The sequence below is a fragment of the Heptranchias perlo genome, chromosome 10 (assembly GCF_035084215.1).
Source record: "Heptranchias perlo isolate sHepPer1 chromosome 10, sHepPer1.hap1, whole genome shotgun sequence".
NCBI lineage: Eukaryota > Metazoa > Chordata > Chondrichthyes > Hexanchiformes > Hexanchidae > Heptranchias > Heptranchias perlo.
In genome coordinates this window covers 76926294-76938902 of record NC_090334.1, presented here as the reverse complement: position 1 = coordinate 76938902, position 12609 = coordinate 76926294, and the positions used below count along the sequence as shown (strand labels likewise).

At 41.5% G+C, this 12609-nt stretch overlaps 1 protein-coding gene across 5 annotated transcripts in view; it reads left to right on the top strand.

Moving 5' to 3' along the window:
• The window catches only part of LOC137326706 (centrosomal protein of 128 kDa-like), a 359621-nt gene that overhangs the window by 69118 nt on the left and 277894 nt on the right, over positions 1-12609 (top strand). The window lies entirely within an intron of this gene.

Genomic DNA, 12609 nt, shown 5'->3' with positions numbered 1-12609 from the left:
TCCCCCCACAAGTACTTGGACACTACTGAAAATGAAGAAATGTTCTGTGTGGATCAGCACACAGCACAACAAATAAAAGTTAGCAGGGATTTCTTAAAGGAAAATTGTGTTTGTCTATCTTGATTGAGTTCTTTGATGAAGTAACGGAAAGGGTTGATGAGGGTAGTGCGGTTGATGTTGCGTACGTGGATTTTCTAAAGGCTTTGATAAAGTACTACATAATAGATTTGTTAGCAAAATTAAAGCCCATGGGATTAAAGGGACAGTAGCAGCGTAGATACAATATTGGCTAGGGGACAGAAAGCAGAGAGTAGTGGTGACCAGTTGTTTTTCAGACAGTGGTGTTCCCCAGAGGTCAGTATTAGGATCACTGTTCTTTTGATATATATTAGTGGCCTGAACTTGGATATAGAGGGTATAATTTCAAAGTTTGCAGATAACACAAAACAGTGTGGAGGACATACAGGTGAAACGGGCAGACGCGTGGCAGATAAAATTTAACACAAAGAAGGGTGAAGTGATGCATTTTGGGAGGAAGAATGAGGAGAGGCAATATAAATTAAATGGTACAACTTTAAAGGCGGTTCAGGAACAGATACCTGGAGGTGCATATTCACAAATATTTGAAGGTGCCAGGACAAGTTGAGAAGGCTGTTAAAAAGGCATGTGGGATCCTGGGCTTTATTAGTAGAGGCATAAAGTACAAAAGCAAGGAAGTTATGCTAAACCTTTATAAAACACTGATTAGGCCTCAGTTAGAGTATTGTGTTCAATTCTGGGCATCACACTTTAGGAAGGATGTCAAAGCCTTTGAGAGGCTGTGGAAGAGATTTGCTAGAATGATAACCAGGGACGAGGGACTTCAGTTATGTGGAGAGACTGGAGAAGTTGGGGTTGATCTCCTTAGATCGGAGAAGGTTGAGGGGAGATTTGATAGAGGTGTTCAAAATCATGAATGATTTTGATCGAGTAAAAAAGAAGAAACTGTTTCCAGTGGCAGAAGGTAACGAGAGGACACAGATGTAAGATGATCGGCAAAAGAGCCAGAGGTGACCTGAAGAAACACTTTCTTACGTAGCAAGCTGTAATGATCTGGAATGCACTTTCTGAAAGGGCGGTGGAAGCAGGTTCAGTGGTAACTTTCAAAAGGGAGTTGGATAAATACTTGAAGGGAAAAAATTTACCGGGCTTTGGGGAAAGACCATGGGAATGGGACTAATTAGATAGTTCTTTCAAAGATCCGGCACAGGCACGATGGGTTGAATGGTAGTCTCCTGTGCTGTTCCTACTATGATGCTTGGTGTTTGTTGTACGGAGAGGTTAAAAAAAGCACAAGGGGAAGGCGGTTGACTCAGTTGGTGGTCCATGCACCTCTCCGTCAGAAGGTCATGCGTTCAAGCCACACTACAGAAAATTTAACCTGACTCTTCAGTACAGTACTGTGGAAACGCTGCATTGTCAGGTACAGTCTTTCAGATGAGATGTTAAACCGAGGCCCCAGGTGGCACTATTGGAAAAGCAAGGGAGTTCTCCAACATTTCTCTCATTCAGCAGCACCAAAAAAAGCAGATTGATGGGTCATTCATCTTATTTGCTGTTGTGGGACTTTGCAATGTACAAATTGGCTGCTGTGTTTGTCAACATAAATAACTTCATGCCAAAAGTAGTTAGGCTAGATGTGGGTATGAATTTGCTGAAGTCCTTTGAAAGGGAACTTACCAGGTTTCTGAGACAAGTGGACATGTTTCAGTTATAGAAAGAAAGACTTGCATTTACATTTCACGACTTCAGGATGTCCCAAGTTACTTTAAACCAAAATACTTCATTGGCTGTAGTCACTGTTGTAATCATGGTCATATAGCACAGAAGGAGGCCATTCGGCCCATCATGCCTGTGCCGGCTCTTTGAAAAAGCTATCCCTTTCCCCGTAGCCATGCAAATGATTCCTTTTTAAGTGTATATGTACTTTCCTGTTGAAAGTTTTGACTCTGCTTCCACCACCCTTTCAGGCAGTGCACTCCATATCATAACAACTTAGTGTAAAACCTTTCTCCTCATCTCCTCCCTCCCCACAACCCCCCCACCCTGGATTTTTTTTGTCCTCTGGTTACTGACTCTCCTGCTAGTGGAAACAGTTTCTCCCTATGTACTCTATCAAAACCCCTCGTAATTTTGAACACCTTTATTAAATCTCCGCTTAACCTTCTTTGCTCTAAGGAGAACAATCCCAGCTTCTGTAGTCTCTTCACATAACTGAATTCCTTCATCCTTGGTACCGTTCTGGTAAATCTCCTCTACATCCTCGCCAAGACCTTGACAGGTAGGAGGATAAATTGTAATTAGCTGGGACTATACACTGTTTTCTTGAGCACAGCTTGATTTGCTATCAAAAGTCAGAGATATTTTCCCAGTTTTTTTTCTGAATTGGATGCAGGGTTTTCTTCTACCTCTCCTGGAGATTGCATGGTTGGGGCTGGTGAGTGGTACGTGTGGTTGCACTATGTCTGGATGGGACCAATCTGATAGCCGTTTCCCATCCTTTTCCTATGTTTGTGATTTATGTTTCGCACAGCAAATTTCACTGTACTCCTTTTAAAAACCATTCCAAAAAATGAATAGATTTGTGTAAGTACATTTTATAAATGGAGGAGATGAATCTGACGTGGCGTTCTTAACAATGACTCCGTGAGGGTGCTGAATTTACATACGCAGCTTAAGTGAACCAGAAAGTCAAATAAGCTGGAACATAAAAATAAGAAAAGGCCATGCAGCACAACTGTCCCACTCCTTTTACAGACAATACAGAACCTACACCGTTAGGTACTCTTATCCCATAAATGATGGAGGGAATCGTGGTGTACTTATTCACAAATCCCCAGCATATTCCCTCTTTGCACCTCTGCGAAGCACCTGTTGCACTTCACAGGTAACATTTGCAGAGTTACAGAGAACCATTCTAACCTATAGCCTATTTGGTTACTTCATTTTACACCTATTGTAATAACCTTCAACCCTATTGCCAAGCAGGTATTTATCAAGCTAATTTTTGAATGAGTTCATCAATTATGCCTCATCTGCTTTTGCTGCACATATTCAGTACCCTGTGTATTAAATGTTCTCTGGTCCTTGCCTGAGGCTATTAAGAGTTGGACCACATAGTAGGGATTGGAGTCATATTTAGGCCAGAGCAGATAGGGGTGGCAAGATCCCTTCCCGAAGGACATCAGTGAACCAGTTGGGTTGTTTTTCTGATACCAGCCCCAAATGACCAGATTTATTGAATTCAGATTCACAGTTTGCTATGATGGGATTTGAACTCTCGACCTCTGGGTTGCCAGTCCAGTACCATAACCATTAGGCTACAACCTTAACCCATCTACCTCCACTCGCTAAAACCCTAAGCCATGCCTTCGTTGTATGAAGGATTTATTTCTTTACTGCCCTCCTCATCGGTGTCTCCTCCTCCATTCTTCAGAGACTCTGCAGGTCCTTTTTGCACACCAGATTGTGCATTTCCATTATCCATGTCTTGGCCCTGATCTATTGGCTACCTACTCCTCAAGACATTAGTTTGAAGATTCTTGTCCTAATTTACAAATCACTCCATGGCTTCACCCTTTCTGATACCTTCCAAACATATGCCCCAGCAGACGTCGTCTGGGAATCTGGCTAGAAGTTTCTTCTCTGCTTTTTTTCATTAATCTTTCAGTCTCTATGCTCCCGTCATCTGCAACTCTGCCCCTAAATCACTCCACTTTGCCACTTACCTCATTTTCTTCAAAAGCTGCTTTAAATGCCTATCTTTTCAATTTCCTCCATCTCCCCCTTAACCCCTCTCATCCCTGCTCTCTCTTCTCTTTCTCCTCATTATAGAGCACCTTGTGATGCTCTCCCTTGCATAAATTCCTGTTAACTTGAAAGAAAAATATAATTTTTTATTTTGCAATTGTTTGTTTATAAGTTCAACTCTATCTGGGATCTGTTGCTCAAATGGTTCCGCATTGCATGCGTGCAGGAGGTTGCAGCTCAAAAAAATACCGTGATCCACCCAGGTCATGTACTATTGCTGTACTTTCCCCTGGTATCTGTTTTATGCAGTGTCTGCCTTTTATTGAATGTTACGGTAAAGTGTTCTATTTTTGTGGAAGTTATTTGGCTTTGAGCCATTGTTTGGAAGGGATCCAGAGTCATTTTGCAATGCCTATTAATGTACATAGAAAATTATTTTGACATTAGTAAGGTCTAAACAAAGGTACTGTTGTTTGTAGGGACAGTCCATACAGAAGACAAGGGATACTTCCTGGTGAATTATAAGGTAGTAATCCAGTTGAAGAGGGTAATGGGTCAGATGTTCTGCTTTAAATTCACTGAGGTTTTTTTATTTGAGAGGTTGTAAGTTTTGATCTTTCCAAGTGTTGTGGTGCTATAAAAGAAATCATCTACTCCTGATGATTCAAAGTTTTTGTGCAAAAAAAAAATTGAATTATTAAATAGTTTGAATTACACAGTGTAAATAACCCAACAAAGTGGGAATTTGGTGCTAAAAAAACTCAAATTATCACTTAATTTGAATTAAGTGGTTGAATTAAGAGGAACAGTGTGTTGATTTGATTTTCTGAAGTAAGTACTCAACTTCATTTTATTGCCTGCTGATACTGAAGAATTATATTCCAACATCTGTTTGTTGTTTCCAACAAATGGGAGTCTTCAACCAGTATATATTTTGTTTTTAGTCTTCAAAGGAATAATTCAAATTACAGATTTTAAAAAACCTCCAGGTGATAATGTGTGGATTATTCATATCTTTTGTTATGATAAATTGTAATTTGTGGAGTAGATGAAATGGATTATTCACACTTTTTTGATTGTATTTTGGATATTTTCACTTGTCACATCTCACTTTGGATATTTTGAGTGTCACAGGTCCCACAAGAGGCCTGAAGGTCTTTATCAAGTCTTAGAAAAGCTCAGACAATAGTGTGGTGTTGTTTGGTTTGTGGGCTGTTTGGATAGTGTTTCCACTACAAAATGTTTCTAAAGCGTTAAGTACTGCAGTCAGTGATTCAGCAATTCACTTAAAAGGGGAAGGAAAGCCTATGGGATGTACATTTCCTTCAAAGAGGCGATGGAGTGATTGAGCAGATCAGCAGCTTTAGAAGTTCCACATAAGAGGTTAGTGTGCAAAATTAAAGCACATGGGATTGGGGGTAATATACGGCATGGATTGAAAATTGGTTAACAGACAGGAAACAGAGTAGGAATAAATGGTTCTTTTTCAGGGTGGCAGGCAGTGACAAGTTTGCTGACGACAGAAAACTAGGTGGGATCATGAGTTGTGAGGAGGATGCAAAGAGACTTCAAGGCGATTTAGACAAGTTGAGTGAGTGGGCAAATACATGGCAGATGCAGTATATTGTGGATAAATGTGGAGTTATCCACTTTGGAAGGAAAAACAGAAAGGCAGAGTATTATTTAAATGGTGATAGATTGGGAAATGTTGATGTACAAAGGGACCTGGGTGTCCTTGTACACCAGTCACTGAAAGCAAATATGCAGGTGCAGCATGCAGTTTGGAAGGCAAATGGTATGTTGGCCTTCATTGCAAGAGGATTTGAGTACAGGAGCAAGGATGTCTTACTGCAGTTATACAGGGCCTTGGTGAGACCACACCTGGAGTATTGTGTGCAGTTTTGGTCTCCTTACCTAAGAAAGGATCTACTTGCCAGAGAGGGAGTGCAGTGAAGGTTCACCAGACAGATCCCTGGGATGGCAAGACTGTCGTATGAGGAGAGATTGGGTCGACTCAGCCTGTATTCACTCGAGTTTAGAAGAATGAGAGGGGATCTCGTTGAAACATATAAAATTCTGACAGGGCTGGACAGTCTGGATGCAGGGAGGATGTTTCCCCTGGCTGGGGGGTCCAGAACGAGGGGTCACAGTCTCAGGATCCGGGGTAGGACATTTAGGACTGAGATGAGAAGAAATTTCTTCACTGAGGGTGGTGAACCTGTGGAATTCTCTACTGCAGAAGGCTGTGGAGGCCAAGGCACTGAATATATTTAAGAAGGAGCGAGATAGATTTCTAGATACAAAAGACATCAAGGGGTATAGGGAGAGAGCGGGAATATGGTATTGATATAGAGGATCAGCCATCATATTGAATGGTGGAGCAGGCTCGAAGGGCCGAATGGCCTACTCCTGCTCCTATTTTCTATGTTTCTAAGTGCTGTGGCGAATGGAGGGCCAATGGCTCAATAGTTGGGAGTTTGAAAGTGCAGTGATTTCAGGGAGAGTTTTTTTTTTCCAGGGGCAGATGCAGATGGAATTGAGGTTGAAAGGGGCTATGAGGATGTGAGTGATGAGGGATATATACTATTTAATGCTTCAAATTTTTTTTTGCATAAAAAGTGAATTATCAGGAGTTGATGATTTCTTTTGTAGCACCACAACACTTGGAAAGATTAAAAACTTACAACCTCTCAAATAAAAAACCTCAGTGATCAGAGATGGCTGTGTCTGTGATTGAGATGATGGGAGTAGAGAGGTCATGTGAGATGGCAAGGTCAATGTGAATATGGGTAGGAGGGTTGATATGGAGGCGAGATGTTAAAGGAGGGACCGCAGGGCAGTGAAAACAGTTGAGAGGGCCAGATGAATTGAGATGGAGATTAAAATCATTGAGGATGAGGAGTCGCTCAGTGCAGAGGTTGAGGGAGGAGAGGAGTGAGGATATCTCGGTGAGGCTTGGGTGTGTGGTAGAGAACGAGGATTTTAAAGGAGAGGCGGGAGTATGACGTTGGGCAGCAGGAGAAATAAAACTGATGGGGAGGAGGAAAGGGGAAGTATAAAAATATTAAGAATACTTGTGGCAGATCCACTTTTGGAAATTAGTTAATTGGTTTCACAGTTTTAATAGTGATTTTGGGGTTTCATTTGCTAATAAAAGCAGAGGAAGCTTTGAGATAATGATTTTAGGGAAGATGTTAGCTGCCTTTGAAATATCTTGTCTTGAGTTCCTTCAGTTTCAAGCAATAGTGACTTCTAATGAAAGACAGTGCCTTATGACATTTTCCCTGTAATTTTTCAAATCTGGGGTAAAAATAAGAAACCCACAAAATGATGCCTTTTGGCAGGACTTGCGGTGGATGTTTGTGGCTGAAGTAAAAGACCCACAGCTATATGTAACCTTTTTGGCACTGTTGAGTCATCCTTAAGAGGTTCATGACGCTACAAAAGGATGCTGGATGTCTGACACTTAGACTTGGCAGCATCTCATTGAAAATTTATGTTACTGGAACTTTCCCTACAGTCAGTTCTGCTTTAATTGATGCATGATTTATTAATCTGTGCTAAAAATATTAAATAGACTTGTGGGATTTGCAAGGGGAAGTAAACTTTTCAGACAGAGATGAATAAGCAGCCTCCATGAGCTGAAGTAAGGATTGGTAGCAATTAGCATGCCCCTCTGTTTTCCCAGTGAATTTTAAAATCAAAGGCCATGTTGGAAATATTACCCATGTATTAATAACCTCTCTTTTTTTACATGTTAAATATCAACATCATTGCAAATTGAAGTTTACCTTAAGTCCCATCTACAGTGGCTGTTAAGTGAGATTATATAATAACTTCTATCTTAGATTGTCCAATATAGTTTTATTTATTCGTTCATGGGATGTGGGCGTTGCTGGCAAGGCCGGCATTTATTGCCCATCCCTAATTGCCCTGGAGAAGGTGGTGGTGAGCCGCCTTCTTGAACCGCTGCAGTCCGTGTGGTGAAGGTTCTCCCACAGTGCTGTTAGGAAGGGAGTTCCACGAATTTGACCCAGTGACGATGAAAGAACGGTGATATATTTCCAAGTTGGGATGGTGTGTGACTTGGAGGGGAATGTGCAGGTGGTGTTGTTCCCATGTACCTGCTGCTCTTGTCCTTCTAGGTGGTAGAGGTCGCGGGTTTGGGAGGTGCTGTCGAAGAAGCCTTGGCGAGTTGCTGCATTGCATCCTGTGGATGGTACACACTGCAGCCACTGTGCGCCGGTGGTGAAGGGAGTGAATGTTTAGGGTGGTGGATGGGGTGCCAATCAAGCGCGCTGCTTTTTCTTTGATGGTGTTGAGCTTCTTGAGTGTTGTTGGAGCTGCACTCATCCAAGCAATTGGAGAGTATTCCATCACATTCCTGACTTGTGCCTTGTAGGTGGTGGAAAGGCTTTGGGGGAGTCAGGAGGTGAGTCACTCGCCGCAGTTTCTGGCGACTATCCCAGGGCTACAACAGTTTTTTTTTAATTGATTTGTTCTCTAAATGTAGCATATGCTGAAAGGGTGCCTTTATTGTCTATCCTTAGTTGTCCTGAGAAGGCATTCTAATGAGAAGAATGCTGCTGGGCCTATTTTTTGTAGTGAGTTTGTCCAACTGAGTGGCTTGTTAGACCTCTTCACAGGGCATTTAAGAGTGAACTACCTGGTGTGGGACTGGAATTACACATAGGCCTGACCAGGTAATGGTGGCAGTTTCCCTTCCCCGAAGGCTTGAGTGAACAATCTGGCAGTTTGACAGACATTTTCCTGGCCATATTAATCCTTGGATGTGGCATCCCAGTCACTTCAGTGTAAGGCTGCTTCCCTTCATAGAAAGCACAGACGTGCATTTTGCGATGAGCAAGCGTAGAGAGTCTTGGAAGAGGATCCTGAATTAGAACGATTGTTGGTAGGTAAAGTGGGATAAGTATCATCTGCAGATGAAAAGGTGGTTGCTCAAAGCTTAAAGCAGTTTACTAGAAGTAAACAGCTGTTACAATGAGCATCCGTTTAGAAACAGATTATTCTATAGTGGCTAAACTGGAAGCTGAGACAAGGCTGGGATTAACTAAGCGAGGAAAGGACGAAATACCTTTACCGTAGGAGCAGAGAAGGGAGGACAAAGCTAGTGTGTACCAGTCAGTAAGTTGTAAACTGGAGGGTGCAAAGTAACAGCGCGAGCACAAGAGGAAGTGTTGGCGCAGATGCAGAGCTGAAAAAAAGGACCATCAAAGAGGTTCTCTGCAAGCACCTTCATGCACTTGAACTGGCAGAGAAAGACTTGTTGACTGACAAACCGATGAATGGTGGTTCACTTGATCAAGCCCATAGCTGTATGCAGAATAATTTTACTAAATCATGCTAAATTTTAATGGGGGTGACATAGACAGATTTTGAAAAGTTGGTTAAATTGTTAGCAAAACCACCTGAACTGGGATAAAGAAATGCGGGCAGGAAGATTGGTAGCTTCGCTTTATGGATATTCTCGTGTAGTTCCAAAAGATAGGGTGGAATATGGTACAGCTTAACAACCGCTTGCCATTGAGTGCCAGATGCATATGGGCAGAAATTAAAATAATATTAAAGCTTGATCTGATCTACATATTTATTGGGGAGGGAGGTCATTGGGATTTATATATGAAAATATGGCCATTTTCCCAAGAATGCTCCACTCAAAATGGTTTTCTTTAAATGTCTAAAACTCCAAACGCTGTAAATTTGAGGTTGAAGTGAGAACTTTTGAGACCACCCCGAATGGGTGCAAGCATAAATGCATTGTCATTCACTTGTGAGTCACCAATGATTCATCCAGTAATTCTACAATTCTAATGTAATTTTCTGCATTTCTAAAGCACACGTTGTACACTTTGTTGCAATCATTCATATAATTACTGTACTTAGGCATGTATGCATCATTTATATATAGAATGTGAAGAATGTGTTCTTTGCAAATGCAAATAATTAGATTACAATTGCAGAATTATTGGGGGAAATTTAGTACACTGGTATTGTGCTTAAATAAAAAGTTGTTTTCTGTGCTAATGGAGCTTTCAAGTTATGAAGCTTTCCTCAATTTGTAAATGTATGTAGAATATTAAAGCAATGACCCTGTGCTGTTGCTTTTCTTTCACAAGTGAACAAACAGCAATAATGTAAAATCACTGGAGGGATTATCTTTATTGTATGACAATTGTTTCAGATTAATTTTAAAAACATTGCCAAGTAGAACTCAAAAGTATTGACCACAAAGTGTGAATTGACTGAAGTTACTGGAGTAAAGTTCATCTCGTTAAGAAAACCTGAAATGTATCAACAAAAAAAGTGCTTGACCAAAATTCTCAAAAGAACAAATACTTATTTTTATTTTATTGTGAATTTTGAGCTGAAGTTGAGAGATGTTTAGTGCTGGGGAATGGAACATTTCAAGCACTTGATCATTGCGTATTCCCAGGTCAGGCAAGCTCCCTCAACTCAATCTCAACATTGTACCTTAGCCCTGACCTCATGAGAACGCCCTACTACATAGAATCATAGAAAGTTACAGCACAGAAGAGGCCATTCGGCCCATCGTGTCTGTGCTGGTCAATAAAGAACTATCCAGCTCTTGGTCAGTAGCCTTGTAGGTTGCGGTACTTCAAGTGCATATCCAATACGACGGGGGTTTCTGCCTCTTCCACCCTTCTAGGCAGCGAGTTCCAGATCTTTACCGCCCTCTGGGTGAAATTTTTTTTTTCCTCAGTTCCCCTCTAATCCTTTTACTGATTACTTTAAATCTATGTCCCCTGGTTACTGACCCCTCTGCCAAGGGAAATAGGTCCTTCCTATCCACTCTATCTAGGCCCCTCATAATTTTATACACCTCAATTAAATCTCCCCACAGCCTCCTCAGTTCCAAAGAAAACAACCTCAGCCTATTCAGTCTTTCCTCGTAGCTAAAATTCTCCAGTCCTGACAACATCCTCGTAAATCTCCTCTGTACCCTCTCTAGTGCAATCACACCTTTCCTGTAATGTGGTGACCAGAACTGTACACCGTATTCAAGCTGTGGCCTAACTAGTGTTTTATACAGTTCTAGCATAATCTCCCTGCTCTTATATTCTATACCTCATCTAATAAAGGAAAGTATCCCGTATGCCTTGTTAACCGTCTTATCTACCTGTTCTGCTACCTTCAGGGATCTGCGGCGATGCACTCCAAGGTCCCGCTATTCCTCTACACCTGTCAGTATCCTCCCAATTATTGTGTATTCCCTTGCCTTGTTTGCCCTCCCCAAATGCATTACCTCACACTTCTCCAGATTGAATTCCGTTTGCCACTTTTCTGCCCACCTGACCAATCCATTGATATTTTCCAGCAGTCTACAGCTTTCCTCCTCACTATCAACCACACGGCCAATTTTTGTATCACCCACAAACTTCTTAATCATGCCCCCTACACTTAAGTCTAAATCATTGATATATACTAGAAAAAGCAAGGCATCTAGTACTGAGCCCTGTAGCACCCCACTGGAAACAGCCTTCCAGTCACAAAAATACCTGTCGACCATTACCCTTTGCTTCCTGCCACTGAGCCAATTTTGGATCCAATTTGCCACTTTCCCTTGGATCCCATCGGCTTTTACTTTTCTGACCAGTCTGTCATGTGGGACCTTGTCAAAAGCCTTGCTCAAATCCATGTAGATTACATCAAACGTGCTACCCTCACTGACCCTCCTTGTTACCTCCAAAAAAATTCAATCAAGTTAGTCAGACACGACCTTCCCTTAACAAATCCATGCTGACTGTCTTTGATTGATCCGCGCCTTTCTATATGTCGAATAATACTGTCCCTCAGCATTGTTTCCAATAAACATCACTGACGTTTTTCCATTTCGTACACCAGCCATCCAATGGGCCCTGAGAGAGATTACAGTTAATGCCAAATTAGGGGAAGTTTTGTCATGTGGTTGTATATACATTAGCAACTGGATTGAAACTGCCCAAACTCAATTCATACAGGATCCTTACAGCCAATAGACAGAGGAGACTTTCATCCCATCAGTCTAGGCTTGATTCAAACCCACGTCGGAAGTAAAAGGCTAGTGTCTAACTGGCCCATGATGTTTATTGATTCTTTTCCCATTAGATTTAACACTGGAAGTGCAGAAGCACATCAAAATGATTTCCATCGTACGCACTGGATCCTAGTCTACTAATTGGTTGACTCTTAATGGCCTCTGAAGTGGTTTAGCAGCGACGCTCAGCTATTAAAAGAATCACGATGAAGTAAGAAGGCAGTCCTCACCTTCTCTGGGGCATGTAGGGATGGGCAATAAAAGTGGCTGTGCCACTGTTGCCTGTACCCCAGAACAGATTTAAAAAAAAAACACAAGCTATCTTCTTGTCAGGATTTGAGTATTCTGTTGGTTCTGTATGAGCATTCTGCCAGACTACTGTTTTGAGTTTTTTTTGTTAAACTTGCAAATGCTAACTTGCCTATGAATAGGTCATTTTGGTTTCTAGTCTTGTGAGTTGAGCTCTTTGAGATATGGAATGCAGTGGATGCTTAGGGATGATATCACTCTGTGTAACACATGCAAAAGCATTTTTTTTAGAAAGAAAGCAATCAAGCATTTGATTAAAGTACCACTTAATAGACTTGTTAGCAAAATTGAAGTCCATGGGATTAAAGGGACAGTGGCAGCGTGGATACAAAATTGGCTAAGGGACAGAAAACAGGGAGCAGTGGTGAACGATTGTTTTTCAGACTGGAGTGAGGTATACAGTGGTGGTCCCCAGAGGTCGGTATTAGGACCACTGCTCTTTTTGATATATATTA